This window comes from Peromyscus leucopus, chromosome X, assembly GCF_004664715.2.
Source record: "Peromyscus leucopus breed LL Stock chromosome X, UCI_PerLeu_2.1, whole genome shotgun sequence".
Classification (NCBI taxonomy): domain Eukaryota; kingdom Metazoa; phylum Chordata; class Mammalia; order Rodentia; family Cricetidae; genus Peromyscus; species Peromyscus leucopus.
Window position 1 is genome coordinate 94,240,661 of NC_051083.1, and position 18,689 is coordinate 94,259,349.

At 44.6% G+C, this 18,689-nt stretch overlaps 1 protein-coding gene and 1 pseudogene across 2 annotated transcripts in view; both read left to right on the forward strand.

The window, feature by feature from the left end:
* Positions 1-18,689, forward strand: part of Vsig1 (V-set and immunoglobulin domain containing 1) — a 168,819-nt gene that overhangs the window by 64,562 nt on the left and 85,568 nt on the right. The gene's annotated exons all lie outside the window — the stretch shown is intronic.
* Positions 5,738-13,065, forward strand: LOC114698306 (annotated as a pseudogene).

An 18,689-nucleotide genomic window follows, 5' to 3' on the forward strand; every position in this document is an offset into this window, starting at 1 on the left:
AGTTTATTTAACACATCCTTTAGAGTTTTGTTTGATCTTTCTATAACTACTTGGCCTGTAGGATTATATGGTATACCTGTAATGTGCTTTATATTTTAATAAGCAAAAAACTTTTCATTTTAACAGAGACATATGCTGGAGCACTGTCAGTTTTAATTTGTGCAGGTATACCCATGATGGCCATAACGTCTAGCAAATGAGTGATTACAGAATCAGCTTTTTCAGAACTCAAAGCAGTTGCCCATTGAAATCCTGAATAACTATCAATGGTGTGGTGTACATATTTCTATTTTCCAAATTCTGCAAAGTGAAACACATCCATCTGCCAGATTTCATTCCTCTGAGTACCCTTTGGGTTTTATCCTGCTGGTAATGGTGTCTGATTGTAAAAGGAACAAGTGGGACATTTTCTTACATATTCCTTGGCTTGTTGCCAGGTTATGGAAAAATCCTTCTTTAAAACCTTTACGATTGACATGATGTTTTTTATGAAATTCTGAGGCCTCCAGCACATTTCCTATCAATAATTTATCAATGTCATCATTGCCTTGTGCTAAAGTGCCTGGCAGACCTGTATGGGATCGAATGTGATTTATATATAAAGGATGACTCCTTTTCCTGATTATAACTTGTAACTGAATAAATAGTGAAGTTAATTCTGACTCATCAGGGATTAAATTCTGCAGTTCCAATATGTAATACCACTCTTTCAGCATACTGAGAGTCAGTTATTATGTTGAGAGGTTCTGAAAAATCCATTAATACCAACAGAATAGCATACAATTCTGATTTTTGCACTGAATTATAAGGACTTTGAACCACTTAAATTTTCTGATTTGTAACCTGCCTTTCCTTCTTTGTTGGCATCTGTATAAAATGTACGAACTCCAGATATGGGTTTTTCCTGAAGAATTCGAGGCAAAATCCAATCAGCTCTCTTTATAAGATCAATTCTATCACTTTTGGGTTATTTGCTGTTAATTTCTCCCAAAAAATTACTGCAAGCTCTTTGCCAAGGTTCACTTACTGCCCATAATTTTTCAATGTCCTCCTTAGTTAAAGGTACGACAATTTCTGCTGGGTCTATTCCTTGTAATTGATGAAGTCTCAGTTTTCCTTTCAAAATCATCAGATTTTTTTCCACATAAGTTTTTAATTTTTTATTTGGTTTATTTGGTAAAAATATCCATTCTAATATAATATCTTCCCTCCACATTAAAATTCCTATAGGAGAATGCCTAGAAGGTAAAATAACCAAAATGCAATCCAGCTTTGGATCAATACGATCCACATGCCCTTCATGTACTTTCTTTCCTACCAAGGCCAATTCTTTCTCAGCTTCAGGTGATAATTCTCTTGGACTCTTTAAGTCCTTGTCACCTTCTATGGTTTTGAACAAATTATTCATTTCAAATTTTTTTAACCCAACAAGAGTTTGTGGATGAGAAATGTCTCCAAATAATCTTTGAAAGTCATTAACAGCCTGTAATCCATCTCTCCTAATTTGCACCTTTTGGGGTCTAATTTTTTGTAGACCTATTTTATATCCTATATAATTAATAGAATCTCCTCTTTGTATATTTTGAGGAGCAGTTTGTAATCCCCAGCAACGCAAAATTTTCTTTACTTTTTCAAACATTCTTTCCTTTTTTTTTTTTTTTTTTTGGTTTTTTCAAGACAGGGTTTCCCTGTGTAGCTTTGCGCCTTTCCTGGCTCTCACTCTGTAGAACAGGCTGGCCTCGAACTTGCAGAGATCCACCTGCCTCTGCCTCCCGAGTGCTGGGATTAAAGGCGTGTACCACCATCACCCCGCCAATCATTCTTTCTAAAGTATCTGCATTTGAGTCAGCTAGTAAAATATCACCCATATAATGATAAATTATAGATTTTGGAAATGTTTTACATATCACTTCCAATGGCTGTTGTATAAAATTTTGGCACAGGGTTGGGTTATTCAACATTCCCTGTGGGAGGACCACATTGATATCCCTTAACTGGTTGAGAATTGTTGTAAGTAGGCACTGTAAAAGCAAATCTTTCTCTGTCTTTTTCTTGTAAGGGTATTGAAAAGAAACAGTCTTTCAAATCAATAACTATGAGAGGCCATCCTTTTGCTAACAGAGTAGGCAAAGGAATTCCAGATTGTAGAGAGCCCATTGGCTGAATTACTTTGTTAATTGCTCTAAGGTCTGTTTCCATTCTTCATTTACCGGATTTCTTTTTAATAACAAATACAGGAGAATTCCAAGGGCTGGTTGATTCTTCAATATGCTGAGCATTTAACTGTTCTTCTACCAGCTCTTCTAAAGCCTGGAGTTTCTCTGTTGTTAAAGGCCATTGATGAACCATACAGGCTTGTCTGTTAACCATTTTAAAGGTAGAACTGTTGGTGTCTTTGGAAGATCATCAGTTGTTGTACCCTGTTCTTGTATAATATGAATGGCTGGTGACCATTCATTAGAATAATACCTTCTAGTATTTCTCTCAGTAACATGTGCTAGTTTATGATTTGTTTCTGAGATTGGAGGGATGTTAATCTGCGTATTCCATTGTTGTAACAGGTCTCAACCCCACAAGTTCATAGCTATGTTAGCCACATATGGTTTTAATTTTCCTCTCTGCCCTTCTGGACATATACATTTGAGCCATCTTGCACTCTCTTTCACTTGAGATAATGTCCCAATTCCTAACAGTTGAATGTTTACCTCCTAAAGAGGCCAAGTTGGATGCCAAAATTCTGGTGCAATTATGGTAATGTCTGTACCTGGTTCTACCAGACCAGACAACAAAACATCATTTATTCTTATTGTTAATTTTGGTCTTTGTTCATTCATAGAAATTTGCCAAAATTTTTATTTATTGTTTCTCCTGAATTTTCTGTTCTGTCTCAGCCATTCCAGCACCCCGAGCAGCCTGGTTTATTCCAATAGGCATTTGGTTATTTAATTGCTCTGAGTAGGGGTTTCTTCTACTACAGCAGGAAAGGTCTGAAATGGATTTGCTTTGGGGGCCTGCCTGAGGCCCCTCTGGGAGTTTCCTGACTGAGGCAAAGTATTACCTTGTCTACCCCTTGGTGATCTACATGTATTCGTTGCTCCAGTATGTTTCCTTACCACATGTTCTGCATACTCCAGAAGGAAGGGGCATTCTGTTGCCATTGTTCCTTGAAGAAACATTGTTTCTAGGAATGACCTGTTTACAGTCCCTTTTCAAATGTTCTTGCTTTCCACATCCAAAACATCTGACATTCCTCAAACCTCTTGAAATTGCTTCTCCCATCCACATATCATCATGGTCATGAGACTCAACATTAAACATGTCTATAATCCAATCTTCCACAGATGAAGATCTTGCCTTTAACGGCCTGATTATTTTGTTGCATGCTGCATTCAAGTTCTCAAAAGCCAAAGATTCAATTATTATCTGGCTAGCTTCTGAATTTGGGACCATTCTCTTTACTGCTGAAGTCAGTCTTTGTAAAAAATCCATGAAGGATTCTTTTGGGCCCTGTATAACTTTTGTAAATGACTCAGTTTTCTTTCCTGGTTCCTCAACTCTATCCCATGCATTCAAGGCTGCCATTTGATATACAATTAGGGTTTGGTTATCATATAAACATTGTCTTTGTATTTCAGCATATTGGCCTTCTCCAACAAGGTGATCCTGGGAGATTTGCACAACTCTAGCCCTCCCTTGATTTTCTGTGGTTTTAGCTTCATCTCTGAACCACATACACCACTGCAATTGGGCCCCTGGTTCCAGGACAGCATTTACCAGCTCTCACCAGTCCTGTGGTATAATCTTATTATAAGTTGACCAGTAGTTTAACATTTGCTTTACAAATGCGATATGCATGCCATAAGATACTATTGCCTCCTTAAACCTTCTTAAATCTAGCATTTCAATTGGAGTCCAATTATTTTGTGCATTCACCTGACCAGGTAGCTGCTGTATAGTTACCAGATAAATTAAGGGTGATTTTTGAAAATAGGCTTTCTTTCTGTAACCTTATAATCCAATCCTGAAATAACTTTACCATTAAATTTTTCTGTCTGAATCTGAATTTCTCTACAATTCATTTTAACAGGTTTTTCTAAAGCTTTTATCCTGGCACTTTAATTAACTATCTTTTTAATAGTAACATAAAGATAAGAAAAAGTAATAATGTTCATAATTGGTGTAATGTACATCCCATCAACATTAATCTTCTCATATAGTTGTTCCATTTTCATACTGCCTAAATTTTTATCAAACAAAGTCTTCTATTGTACACATAATACCCATTTGTTTTTTTAATGTGGAAAAATTTTTCTCTTAAGTAGTTTTTTCCTTTAAAATATCTGATATCTTAGTTGACTTACAAAGTCTGCATAAAACAGTAGAAATCTGAGGGAATTTCAAAACAGCTATCTAGCATCTGATATGGGAATCCAGAGAAAGAGAAGGAGAGAGAGAGAGAGAGAGAGAGAGAGAGAGAGAGAGAGAGAGAGAGAGAGAGAGAGAGAGTGTGTGTAAGCAAGTGTAGCCACGTGTTCTGACTAAAAGTTGAAATCTAGCCATGTGCTCCAGCTTGAGCTGATTCAAGCCTGAACTGGGGCTTTCTTAAGCTCCAACCATGTGAGTTTGTGATTCACACACAAGCAGCTTCAGTCATGTGCAGCTCTGACCATGTGCTGTCGGACCAGTAGCTCCGGCCAGGTCTAGGACCTGGAAACTCTGGCTGAGTAAGGGCCGAACCGGGTGAGCTGGGCCTGTTACCACCAACAGTTTTTAATGAATTCTTGCCACGTTGGGGGCAAATATAGAAGTAATCCTAAACAATCTTATTAAATAAGAAACACAGAGCCAAATAAAGAGTTAAAAGCCCAGAGACTGAGCAGTAGCCAAGAGGTAAAACCACCTTATCTTACCACTCACTGCTGTACTTCTCCTGAGAGAGAGAGAGAGACCTTCTTCCTATGTCCTGTCCTTTTTTTTTTTTTGACTTTCTATTCTGTCTTCTCATTGGTGCTAAACCCAACCACATGACTTCTTCGTCACTGCCTGTCTATACAGACCTCCAGGTCTCTGTGGTTGGTACTGGGATTAAATGCATGTGTCACCATGCTGGCTATATCCTTGAACACACAGAGATTTTGCCTGCCATGTGTTATCAGATTAAGGGCATGTGCTAACACTACCAGATGTATGCTTATTGGCTTGCTCTTGACTCTGATTGCCAGGCAACTTTATTAACATATAAATGAAATCACATTTCATCATAAATAAAATATCACCATAAGGTCAAGAGAGGGGGCAGAGGTGGGAGGCAGGCAGAGGTCAAGAGAAGGGGCAAAGGTTGAAAGAGAGGGGCAGAGGTTGAAATAGGGCAGAGGTAGAGGGGGGAGAAGTAGACAGGGCATAGGATGAGAGAGCTGGGCCAAGGTCTAGAGGAGGACAGAGGTTTAGAGAGAGGGCAGAGAAAGAGAGAAGGGGGCAAATGTCAAGAGGGGCCAGAGGTAGAGGGAGCAGAGGTAGAGAGGGGCACAGATTGAGAGGGGGACAGAGGTAGGGAGAGGGGAGCAGAGGTCGAGAGAGGAGTCAGGTCTAGAAGGGGATCAGAGTTACTAAGAAGGGGGCAGAGGTAGAGTGGGGGCAGAAGTTCAGAGAGTAGGGCAGAGGTGGGGGCAGAGGTAGAGATTGGGGAAGAGGTAGAGGGGCAGAAAATGAGAGACGAGGGGAAGAGTTTGAGAGGGGGGCAGAGGTACAGAGATGGGGCAAGAGATTGGCAGTTTGGGGCAAGGGAGAGGGCCATAGAGGTAGACAGTGGGTAGCAGAGGAATAATGAGGAAGACAGGTCGAGAGAGAGGGCAGAGGTCAATGGCAGGCAGAGGAAGAGAGGGGCAGAGGTCAAGAGGAGGACGGAGGTCAAAAAGAGGGCAGAGGTCATCAGAGGAGGCAAAAGTCAGGGGCAGATGTCGAGAGGGGGCAGATGTTGAAAGAGGTGTGGAGTGGAAGAGAGGGGGCAAAGGTAGAGGGAAATAGGTCGAGAGGGCAGAGGTAGAGAAGGAGCAGAGGTAGAGACGGGGCAGAGGGAGAGAGGGGACAGAGGTAGAGACGGGGCAGAGGTAGAGAGGGGGCAGAGGTAGAGAGAGGGGGCAGAGGTAGAGAGGGGGCAGAGGTAGAGAGGGGGCAGAGGTAGAGACAGGGAGAGGTAGAGAGGGGGAAGAGGTAGAGAGGGGGCAGAGGTAGAGAGGGGGCAGAGGTAGAGAGAGGGGGCAGAGGTAGAGAGGGGGCGAGAGGGGGGGAGGAGGGGCAGAGGTAGAGGGGGGGAGGTAGAGAGGGGGCAGAGGTAGAGAGGGGCAGAGGTAGAGAGGGGGCAGAGGTAGAGGGCAGAGGTAGAGGGGCCAGAGGTAGAGAGGGGGCAGAGGTAGAGAGGGGGCAGAGTAGAGAGGGGGCAGAGGTAGAGAGGGGGCAGATGGTAGAGAGGGGGCAGATGTAGAGAGGGGGCAGAGGTAGAGAGAGGGCAGAGGTAGGAGAGAGGGGGCAGAGGTAGGTAGAGAGGGGCAGAGGTAGAGAGGGGGGCAGAAGTAGAGAGGGGGCAGAGGTAGAGAGAGGGGGCAGAGGTAGAGAGGGGGCAGATGTAGAGAGGGGGTAGGGGTAGAGAGGGGGCAGAGGTAGAGAGGGGTTAGAGGTAGAGAGGGGTCAGAGGTAGAGAGGGGTCAGAGGTAGAGAGGGGGCAGAGGTAGAGTGGGGCAGAGGTAGAGAGGGGCAGAGGTAGAGAGGGGGCAGAGGTAAGGAAGGGACAGAGGTAGAGAGGGGGCAGATGTAGAGAGAGGGGGCAGAGGTAAGGAAGGGACAGAGGTAGAGAGGGGGCAGATGTAGAGAGAGGGGGCAGAGGTAGAGAGGAGGGCAGAGGTAGAGAGGGGGCAGAAGTAGAGCGGGGGCAGAGGTAGAGAGGTCAGAGGTAGAGAGGGGGCAGAGGTAGAGAGGGGGCAGAGGTAGAGAGGGGGCAGAGGTAGGTAGAGAGGGGGCAGAGGTAGAGAGGGGGCAGAGGTAGAGAGGCGGCAGAGGTAAGGAAGGGGCAGAGGTAGAGAGGGGGCAGAGGTAGAGAGGGGCAGAGGTAGAGAGAGGGGGCAGAGGTAGAGAGAGGGGGCAGAGGTAGAGAGGGGGCAGAGATAGAGAGGGGTCAGAGGTAGAGAGGGGGCAGAGGTAGAGAGGGGGCAGAGGTAGAGAGGGGGCAGAGGTAGAGAGGGGGCAGAGGTAGAGAGGGGGCAGAGGTAAGGAAGGGACAGAGGTAGAGAGGGGGCAGATGTAGAGAGAGGGGGCAGAGGTAGAGAGGGGGCAGAGGTAGAGAGGGGGCAGAGGTAGAGAGAGAGGGCAGAGGTAGAGAAGGGTCAGAGATAGAGAGGGGGCAGAGATAGAGAGAGAGGGCAGAGGTAGAGAGGGGGCAGAGGTAGAGTGGGGCAGAGGTAGAGAGGGGCAGAGGTAGAGAGGGGGCAGAGGTAGAGAGGGGCAGAGGTAAGAGAGAGGGGGCAGAGGTAAGGAAGGGCAGAGGTAGAGAGGGGGCAGAGGTAGAGTGGGGCAGAGGTAGAGAGGGGGCAGAGGTAGAGAGGGGGCAGAGATAGAGAGGGGGCAGAGGTAGAGAGAGAGGGGCAGAGGTAGAGAGGGGCAGTGATAGAGAGAGGGGGCAGAGGTAGAGAGGTGGCAGAGGTAGAGAGAGGGGGCAGATGTAGAGAGGGGGCAGAGTAGAGAGGGGGCAGAGGTAGAGAGGGGCAGAGGTAGAGAGGGGCAGAGGTAGAGAGGGGGCAGAGATAGAGAGGGGCAGAGAAAGAGAGAGGGGGCAGAGGTAGAGAGGGGGCAGAGAGAGATAGAGAGAGGGGCAGAGGTAGAGGAGAGAGGCAGAGGTATAGAGAGGGGCAGAGGTAGAGAGAGCGAGAAGGGGGCAGAGGTAGAGAGAGGGGGGGTAGAGGTAGAGAGGGGTCAGAGATAGAGAGGGTCTGAGGTAGAGAGGGGGCAGAGGTAGAGTGGGGCAGAGGTAGAGAGGGGGCAGAGGTAGAGAGGGGGCAGAGGTAGGAAGGGGGCAGAGGTAGAGACTGGGCAGAGTTAGAGCGGGGCCAGAGATAGAGAGAGGGCAGAGGTAGAGAGGGCAGAGGTAGAGAGGGGGCAGATGTAGAGAGGGGCAGAGGTAGAGAGGGGGCAGAGGTAGAGAGGGGGCAGAGGTAGAGAAGTCAGAGGTAGAGAGAGGGCAGAGGTAGAGAGGGGCAGAGGTAGAGAGGGGCAGAGGTAGAGAGGGCAGAGGTAGGAAGGGGGCAGAGGTAGGAAGGGGCAGAGGTAGAGACTGGGCAGAGTTAGAGCGGGGCCAGAGGTAGAGAGGGGGCAGAGGTAGAGAGGGGTCAGAGGTAGAGAGGGGCAGATGTAGAGAGGGTGCAGAGGTAGAGAGGCGGCAGAGGTAAGGAAGGGGCAGAGGTAGAGAGAGGGCAGAGGTAGAGAGGGGGCAGAGGTAGAGTGGGGCAGAGGTAGAGAGGGGGCAGAGGTAGAGAGGGGGCAGAGGTAGAGAGGGGGCAGAGGTAGGAAGGGGGCAGAGGTAGAGACTGGCAGAGTTAGAGCGGGGCCAGAGATAGAGAGAGGGCAGAGGTAGAGAGGGGCAGAGGTAGAGAGGGGCAGATGTAGAGAGGGGGCAGAGGTAGATAGGGGCAGAGGTAAGGAAGGGGCAGAGGTAGAGAGGGGGCAGAGGTAGAGAAGTCAGAGGTAGAGAGAGGCAGAGGTAGAGAGGGGCAGAGGTAGAGAGGGGGCAGAGGTAGAGAGGGGCAGAGGTAGGAAGGGGCAGAGGTAGGAAGGGGGCAGAGGTAGAGACTGGGCAGAGTTAGAGCGGGGCCAGAGGTAGAGAGGGGGCAGAGGTAGAGAGGCGGCAGAGGTAGAGAGGCGGCAGAGGTAGAGAGGGGGCAGAGGTAGAGAGGGGGCAGAGGTAGAGAGGCGGCAGAGTAGAGAGGGGCAGAGGTAGAGAGGGGGCAGAGGTAGAGAGGGGGCAGAGGTAAGGAAGGGGCAGAGGTAGAGAGGGGGCAGAGGTAGAGAGAGGCAGAGGTAGAGAGGGGGCAGAGGTAGAGAGGGGGCAGAGGTAGAGAGGGGGCAGAGGTAGAGAGGGTGCAGAGGTAGAGAGGGGGCAGAGGTAGAGAGGGGGCAGAGGTAGAGAGGGGGCAGAGGTAGAGATGGGGCAGAGGTAGAGAGAGGGGGCAGAGGTGGAGATTGGAGGTTTTTTGGAAGATAGTTGGGTGCTTTGGGATGGTCTGTGTCAAATTCCTCTGATTGGTCAATAAAGAAAACAGTGATTGGCCAGCGGCCAGGCAGGAAGTATAGGCGGGACTGACAGAGAGAAGAAATGAGTGACAGGAAGGCAGAAGGAGACACTGCCAGCTGCTCCAAGACAAACAGCCTGTGAAGACGCTGGTAAACCATGAGCCACATGGCAAGGTATAGATTTATGGAAATGGATTAATTTAAGCTATAAGAACAGTTAGCAAGAAGCCTGCCACGGCCATACAGTTTGTAAGCAATATAAGTCTCTGTGTTTACTTGGTTCGGTCTGAGCAGCTGTGGGACTGGCAGGTGACAAAGATTTGTCCTGACTGTGGGCAAGGCAGGAAAACTCTAGCTACAGTGGGGGGCATAGATCTAGAGTTGGGGGCTGAGTTTCAGAGTGGGGTAGAGGTATAAATGGAGTAGCTGGGAGAGGGGGCTTGATGGAAGGGCTGAGAGATATAGAGGAGCAGAGGCCGAGAAGAGAGAGGTGCAGCAGAAAGTGGTGCAGAAAGAGACTGGGGGAGAGAGGGGATGAGGGAGCTGATCAAGGCAGATGAGAACTGAGAGGGAAAGAGACATGCGGTTAAGATATGGGACAAATGAGAGGGAGAGGCAGTGGAGCTGGGAAAGAGGGGGCAGAGTGAGAGAGCCTGGGCAGAGAGAAAGGGGGAGAGAGAGATGGATATAGAGAGAGGCAGACAGAGGGGCAGAGGTGGGCAGCGAGGGAGGAGCAGTGAGGGTGCCAGAGAGAGTTGGGTACAGAGAGAGGGGCAGACAGACAGAGGACAGAGATAGGACAGAGACAGAGGGACAGAGTGGGGCAGAGAGTGGGGGAGCAGACAGTGGGCCAGAGAGGCAGAGTGAGAGAGAGGCAGACAGAAGAGGCAGAGAGAGAGGCAGAGAGAGGAGGATAGAGAGAGACAAAAACAGTCAGACAGGCAGAGACAGAGTGGGACAGGGACAGAGACAGAGAGAAACACAGACAAAGAGACACAGGTGGAGAGACAGAGACACTAGCTTATGTGGAAAGGATAAAACATCCCTGACCCTGAATCTCTGCTTTGCCCTGCTGAAGGGGTCTTTTTTCACATGGCACTCAGATTTTCTGGTGTCTTTCTCTAAGTGATTCCTAAAGTGTCCTGGAGCAGCTAAGATGATGACATCCTTTTCTGTACTGTATATTGGCAGATTGTGGACCTGTCTCCCAGTCAGACTGTGTTGTCAGGATTTGTGCATTAAATTCTCTATCAACCAACATTGAGGAGATCTTGACCGCAGTGGTAACGCTCTAAGGTCATAAGGGTATGCAGGTCCTGCATGAAGAGTCGAAACACCCCTGCTTCAAACTACAAACCTTGTGCTGAGTAACAGGAGAGTCTGTTTAGGAAGCTTTTGTTCTAGGCTTGCATATGTAAGGGATGGCCAATAGGAAACTTGGGAAAAAAATTAAGGTTTGTTTTTTTTTTTCCTCCAGGATTGGGGAGTTCAGTTGAGACAGTCTTGCCACACACACCAGGCTGGCTTTGGACTTGGCATCAATCTATCTGCTTCTGCCTAGTGAAGTTGACTTTTTTCTTTTTTTTTTTTTTTTTTTTTTGGTTTTTCGAGACAGGGTTTCTCTGTGTAGCTTTGCGCCTTTCCTGGAGCTCACTTGGTAGCCCAGGCTGGCCTCGAACTCACAGAGATCCGCCTGGCTCTGCCTCCCGAGTGCTGGGATTAAAGGAGTGCACCACCACCTCCCGGCCTGACTTTTTTCTTTTTTTAATGTTTAACATTTTTATTGCAAAGATACAAAAGGAAAATACTTGAAGTTAAAAGCAGTCTGTTATCTATGTGTAATCACAAATGATTGCAGGGAAATAGTATTTGTATAGAAAATAATGTTACGTAAACAACCATATGCCAAGAAACTAAAATATGTGTCAAAATCTGGAATAGTTTGATGTTGGCTGGTTCTCTAACATTATCTTAAAAGTCAAGAAATGCTATTGCTTACTAGGAATATTTACATATTCACAATATTTGATGTTCCAATAGTTATGTCACCAACAACAATACATAAATAATTCAGTTTACAACAAATGTTTGTTGACTGTAAAGTTCAAATTGGGATACAATGTTTCTAAATTTATAAGATATAAACTTAGTTAATAAGATATTAACTAAGCTTTGAAAATTAATTGAAGGATTTGAATCTGTGTAATAACTTGGTCAATGTCTGAAGACTGGTACAGTGAATTGCTGTGGGATATACTAAGAAATTTCATGAAGTGTACCCATTACATGAATTTTCTAATGCTTTCTAAGAGTTGAGCATGTGGTAAAGGCCTTGCCACATCCTTAACATCTGTAAGGTTTCTCACCAATATGGATTTTGTTAAGAGTGGGAAGAGTTGAGACCCGGGTAAAAGACTTTCCACATCCTTAACATCTATACAATTTCTCACCAGTATGGATTCTGTGGTGAGCTTGAACATATTTTTATTTATTTATTTATTTATTTATTTATTTATTTATTTATTTATTTATTTATTTTATAAATTCTTGTTCTCCCCCTTCCTGCCCCCTCCCCTTCCCCCCAGCTTACCCCCCATTCCCACCACCTCCAGATCAAGGCCACCCCGAGGACTGAGATCGACCTGATAGACTCAGTCCAGGCAGGTCCAGTCCCTCCTCCCAGACTGAGCCAAGCGTCCCTGTATAAGTCCCAGGTTTCAAACAGCTAACTCATGCAGCAAGCCAGGACCTGGTACCACTGCCTAGATGCCTCCCAAACAGATCAAGCCAATTGACTGTCTCACCTATTCAGAGGGCCTGATCCAGTTGGGGACCCCTCAGCCTTTGGTTCATAGTTCATGTGTTTCCATTTGTTTGGCTATTTGTCCCTGTGCTTTATCCAACCTTGGTTTCAACAATTCTCGCTCATATAAACCCTCCTCTTTCTCGCTAATTAGACTCCCAGCGCTCCACCAGGGGCCTAGCCGTGGATGTCTGCATCCAGATTCCTCAGTCCTTGGATGGGGTTTCTGGCACAACTATTAGGGTGTTTGGCCATCCCATCACCAGAGTAGGTCAGTTTGGGCTGTCTCTCGGCCATTGCCAGCAGTCTATTGTGGGGGTATCTTTGTGGATTTCTGTGGGCCTCTCTAGCACTTTGTTTCTTCCTTTTCTCATGTGGTCTTCACTTACCATGGTCTCCTATTCCTTGTTCTCCCTCTCTGTTCTTGATCCAGCTGGGATCTCCCGCTCCCACAGGCTCTCTTTCCCTTGACCCTCGCCCTTCATTACTCCCACTCATGTCCAGGTTGTTCATGTAGATCTCAGCCATTTCTCCGTCATTGGGTGATCCCCGTGTCTTTCTTGGGGTCCTGTTTTACAGGTAGCCTCAGTGGTGATGTGAGTGAGCTTGAAGATTTGTGTGATGAGTAAAGGACTTGCCACATTCTTTACATTTGTCTGCCTTCCTTCTCTTTGGGATGAATTCTCGTATGCCTGGTGAGGCATGAACATCTGTTGAAGCAGTTTCCACATTCCTTATACTTGTATTGTCTCTCTTCATTTTGGTTGCTTATAATAATGCTTCTGATGCATCTGGTCATGAAATATTCCTGATACCAATTTCTGGATATAATCTTGTATGTTCTTCTGTGAAAACAGGTCTTGTGTTTGTTGGGAACACAGAACGCCTTCACCATGGCCCCAGGTAGCAAGCAGGACTCCAAAGTTTACACACTCCTCACCATCTTCATTTCTTCCTTTCTGTGTCAACAGCACATGATGACCTGAATTCAATCTGTGGGCTTCACATGAAGGAAAGAGAGAATTGACTCCTACAAGTTGTCCTCTACCCTCCATACATACATGTACACATAGTATAAATGTATAATTTTTCCATTACATTATAGAACTATAATTTTCAGGGTTTTTTTTTAATGTCTCATAAGATTGAACATTTCTCATGTACTTAATGACTGCTTTAGGATCCCTGAGATGGCTCAGCAGGTAAAGGTACTTCTCTATCACTCAGATTTCTCCACCACATACTTCCTTATAATAAGGCCCATGTGCTCAGCACCGCAAGGCACTGGAGTGGCCCATAGGTGTCTTCTTGACAGCCAGGGCCTAAGGACCCTGACTGGCTAGTCCCCATGTGAGCAGGTCATCAGATGGGGGTGGCTGTCTTCCTGCCTCGATTTCTTTCTTAAATCACTGATCCTTTAGAGGGTGGTAGATTGTCGTCTTACAGATACATCCAGGGGTGCTCTGCCTCTGTCTTCAACAGAAGTAAGAACCTGGTACTCCAAGGCTTAAGTGAAAATGACTTCAAGGATTTTGGAGTACAAATGCTGTGTGGTGCCCTGATTGGTCAAATATGTAAACTTGAGATATTCTAGTAACTCATTGTTATGGGCAAAGTGGGAAGGAAGGCGACAGGATAGGCATGTTGGATTTTCAGTAAGAAACAGCTGCAGTTAAAAAGGAAAAACTTAGGGCAGGCCAAACTTAGGCAAAATGACAAAGTAAATGAAATTGCCGATAGACCCCAGTTCTCCTTGGATATAAACACAGGAGCAGAGGCAGATAATAGGCAGCGTGTATCTCATTGCTAAGAGAAACTTTATAGTAGAAAAAGAACATGGGACCCAGATCTTGCTAGATTTGGCTAAACTCCTAGATCCGTTATATACTAACTGTGTAATCAAGATAACTTAATGTCTCTGAGCTTCAGTATCCTTGACTGTTAAATGGTGATAATGCTGCTTATTGACTACTTGAAGTCAATATGAGGACTGAATTGAGAACTCAACTGGGAATGTCCCTAGTAGATATACCCATAGCACATAGGAGGTACTACATGTTAAACCAAATGCATTTCTACATCTTACACCTGCTAGTATGCTAATGTGAACATTTTGGGTGTCTTTGGAACCCAAGGGGGATGAAACTATAATGGTGTGATTTCAGGCAGTGGAGATCTCAGCCTTCTGTGATCAGTGTCCATCTGCCAGCTCAGCAGGCTCGCATGACACACAAAGTAATTTTTAATTCCAATACAACTATGCTCTGTTGGCAACTAACCAGTGGCCAGGTGGCCATTTGTTTCTTGTACAGAACTAGAACACATAATGGAAAGTAAAGGCTTAATGTAAAAATGCCATAGTCCAAAGCCAATTTGATAGATTGAAGCAGAACTGAACTCAGCATAAAAACTGATTTCAAGCCTGCAACAGGAACTGCTGATCTACTAACAAAGTGGTGTCTTTTGATTTCAAAAGCTCAAGAGAGTGCTTATTACCAACCAACCAAAGGGAATTATGTATAATGTGATTAAATCTTAAAGGTTAGGGCCTTCCATAGTAGTCTCAGAAAGATGTGAATGGAATCTTATTATCAATATCGATATAAACCTTAATGTTTCTTTAAATGTAGAGTAGCCTAATAGTGGCATCACCCTACAGCTTATGTGCTACAATAAAGATTCTAAATAACAGCAAGGAAAAATTGTTTTGTTGGGATGGAATGCCATTATGTGTTTTTATGTAAGTTGTGGTGCCATTTTTCATTTCACTTGTGTGTAGTCTTTTAACTAGCATGCTTGTACTGTATTTTCAGGTCAACTTTTTAACCTTTATAATCTAGCACATAGCAAGGTAATAGCAGTGTGCAATAACATTGAATACAAAATGAAGGATCATACAGAGTAGCCATAATTTTCTGACCGCAAATAAATTTTGAGCATTAGAATATATATAGCAGAGAAATCAGTAGAAATCAGTAGAAAAATACATAATTATCCAAATAGATGAGAGGAAGATATGGATTATTTAAAATGGTGGGCTGGAATCAATCCAGGAGTACCAATCCTAGGGGATAATTCTGTCTGAATTGTAAAGATTAGAGGAAAGGTATTTTCTATGAGCATTTTACCAGGGTCTGAATCTTATTCTTGAAACTGTATTTTGCTCTGTAAATATACTAGCACAAATCATTAAGAAGTACATATAAGAGGTCCATTAGTAATTAGGATATCTAGGGGAAAGACAAGACAGATAATGTTCAGTAAATATTAATTTAAAAACTATTTATCTAAATTGTTTATTTTTTAAAAACCTATTTGAGGTTGGGGTTTTAGCTCAGTGGGAGAGCGCTTGCTAGGCCCTGGGTTCAGTCCTCAGCTCCGGGGAAAAAAAGCAAAAAATCATTTATCTAAGCTAGTCAAAGTAGCTCACACCTAGAATCACAGCACTCAGAAGCTCAGGCAGGATGATTGCAAGTTCAAGCTTAGCCTAGGCTACATAGTGAGATCCTAACTCTAACAACAGAAAGGTGAGGTATCTAGTCAGTGTTCCAGCATGGATGGGGGAAGGGCTACAAGACCCTATGCCTAGTTGAAGAGATATAAGAGTCAAAGACTGCTAAGGGAGGGAGAGTCAGTTTTCCTTCAGAGATAAGCCCTCAGAAGGGTTGCCCAAGCCCAAATAGTCAGCCCTATATACATATATAGAATGGGAATTTGAGAGGGGGTGGGGGTACAGGAGGAGCTGGAATGGGAAAGGAGGGGAGATATGACAAAAAATTCATTATATTCACATATGAAATTATTAACTAAAAATAGGAAAATTTTAAAAAAACTGGCTATTAGAAGGCTAAGGGAAAATAAGAGATTGTATAGCCATAATGACAAAGTTCATATTAACTCACTTCCCAAGCAAATGTTTCTGTAGGACTGGTAGATTTTGGAGAGAAGACACTGGCTTGATATTTCATATTGTTGGCATAATTGTGATGAGATCTCAGTGTATGGACTTTTCGTTCTGTGCGTGATGTGGACAGAACAGGTTGGGGCAGAAGAGAGGATGTGTGGGTGCATGGGGCCTAGAGGTTGGAAATGGCTTAGAAGGAAATGAAATCAGGTGGACAGAGGGGACTGGGTTGATGCACTGATTTGTGTCCTGGTCCAAGCTGGAGTGTAAGAGTAGATCTGGCTGAGTGGAAAGGTTGGATGTGGTATGAGAAGAGCCTGACAAAGCCTAGAGGTTAGTTTCTATAAAGGGTCATTTTTATTTGAAACAGGGTCTCATGCTATGCTCCAGTAGTCCAGGTTACCCTGGAACTCCTTCCAGTCCTCTGCATCAGCCTCTCAAAGTAGATGTTGGAATTATAGGTGTGTAGGATATCACACAACATACTCACTCGTCATAGAATGATGTGTAAGTGTGGAATTCCTTTTCAGTCGCTCGAGCAGTGTGATAGTTTGTCTTTTGATAGATGGATTAGTCCTAACTGAAGGAAAAAATATTTAAAGATTTATATTATGTATCAGTAGCTGAAGAGAAAGAAAATTTGTGAGCCATGGGCTGAAGTCAGGTTAAGAGCGTTGTTTTACTCTATCCGTATTTTTTTTTCTTTTTTGCCTTGTTTTAAGCTAGATACATTTGTCGAGAAGGAAGTAGAAATGTGGCAGTTTCATGAATCAAATCAAATGGGCTAGTGGCACAGGTTATTAGACAAGGTAAGAAGGGACAACCATTTTGTCATTTAAAAAAATTGTATTTGCCAGTTTTATGCATGTGTATAATTAATTTTAGTCCTTGTCACCCCATTAAACTGTTTCATTTCCCATTCTCCCACTAAAACGCTTCTTCTCTACAAATTTGCTTCCTACTTTCATGACTTATGTGTGACTGTCTGAGTTGAAATAGGATTGCCTGCGTAGGAGGTTGTTATACGATTTGAGTGGTTACTTCACTGAAGAAAGTGACACCCCTTTCCTCTGCCACCATTCCCTATCAATAGTCCCTGAGAAGAGTTGTGGCCTCATGAACACTTCCCCTTTCCATGATGAAATGTTAACAGGTTCAATAGTGTGGGGTCCTTGTATAGGTAACCACAGCCTGTAGGGAGCTCATGAGTGCATTGGTCATTCCATGTGCTCAAAACACTGTTTCACAGCACTCATCCTCAGACTCTGGCTTCTGGCGCTTTATAATTTCCCACCTTCTCTTCTCTGAGCCTTGCAGTATGGTGGTGTATGTGTGTGTTGTGTGTGTATGTCCCATTTAGAGCCTAGTACTCCACAGTCACAGGCACTTATTTTTTGCACTTTGATAGATCCAATGTAAATCTTTTTATTACCTGCCATTAATTTCAAAGAGAAGCTTTTCTGATAAGGACTAAGAGCTATACTTATCTATAGGTATGAAGACATATATTTAGATGACAGTATGATACTATGTCAGTTCAACAAACCAATATTAGTAGGTTCTTCCCTAGGGCCTATGATCTCCCCAGTCATGAGTTCTTGCCTAGTTTTACAGTACCAGCATCTCTACCTGTGGATTGTGCCTTGAATTAATTTAATTTAATTTAATTAGAAAATGTATGGTTACTCCTATAGCAGCCATGCCACTATTGAACCAATGGACATACTGTGTCAGATGGGTTATTATAGTAGTTTTCATTGTTCATAGCTGGGTAGAACTGTTGATGGCTTTTCTCTGTCAGCAGCCTGCATAGCACCTACAAAAGTTAGCAAGGAAGAAGCCTCCAAGTCAGTACCAGTGCATGTTGTCTTCAGCAATAAGAACTGAATTCTGCTGAGCAACAAAGAGCAACAGCAATAGCTTGCATTACTTGGGAAGGGGGTGTCTATGAGATCATCCTCAAACCATTTTATCTTTTTTTTTTTTGGTTTATTCGAGATGGGGTTTCTCTGTCTTACAGCCCTGGCTATCCTGGAACTCTTTATAGACCAGGCTGGCCTTGAACTCACAGAGATCCTCCTGCCTCTGCCTCCCGAGTGCTGGGATTAAAGGTGTGTGCCACCAGTGTCCAGCTCCATTTTATCTTTTGAGACTCAAGGAAATGGGGAAACATATAATTGGATGGATGGAAGGATGGATGGATTTACTGAGTCATATCATGGAGCAAATCAGATTGAGAACCTTACACTTAAGAATAGGAAGGCTACTGCAGATATCTGTTGCCTTAACAGAAGATTCTTTTTCTTTTTCATGGCAATTACACAGATCATTTACACGAAGACACATTTAGCAAGACAGAAGCTTTAAAAACATAAGCCTGTGGGAGGCAGAGGCAGACGGATCTCTGTGAGTTCGAGGCCAACCTGGGCTACCAAGTGAGTTCCAGGAAAGGCGCAAAGCTACACAGAGAAACCCTGTCTCGAAAAACCAAAAAAAAAAAAAAAAAAAAAAAAAAAAAAAAACATAAGCCTGGACTCAACTGGCAGTTTACAAGGAGAGCCCCAGAGCTGATTGCATAGAGGCTTTATCCATCTTGTATCATCTGTGGGAGGCCAGCTCCGACCTTTTCAAGGATTCCTATGAGGAGGAGAGAGTAATAAGAAATTTTTAGATAGAAAGATAGCAAGCAAAGAGGAGAAAGGGAGG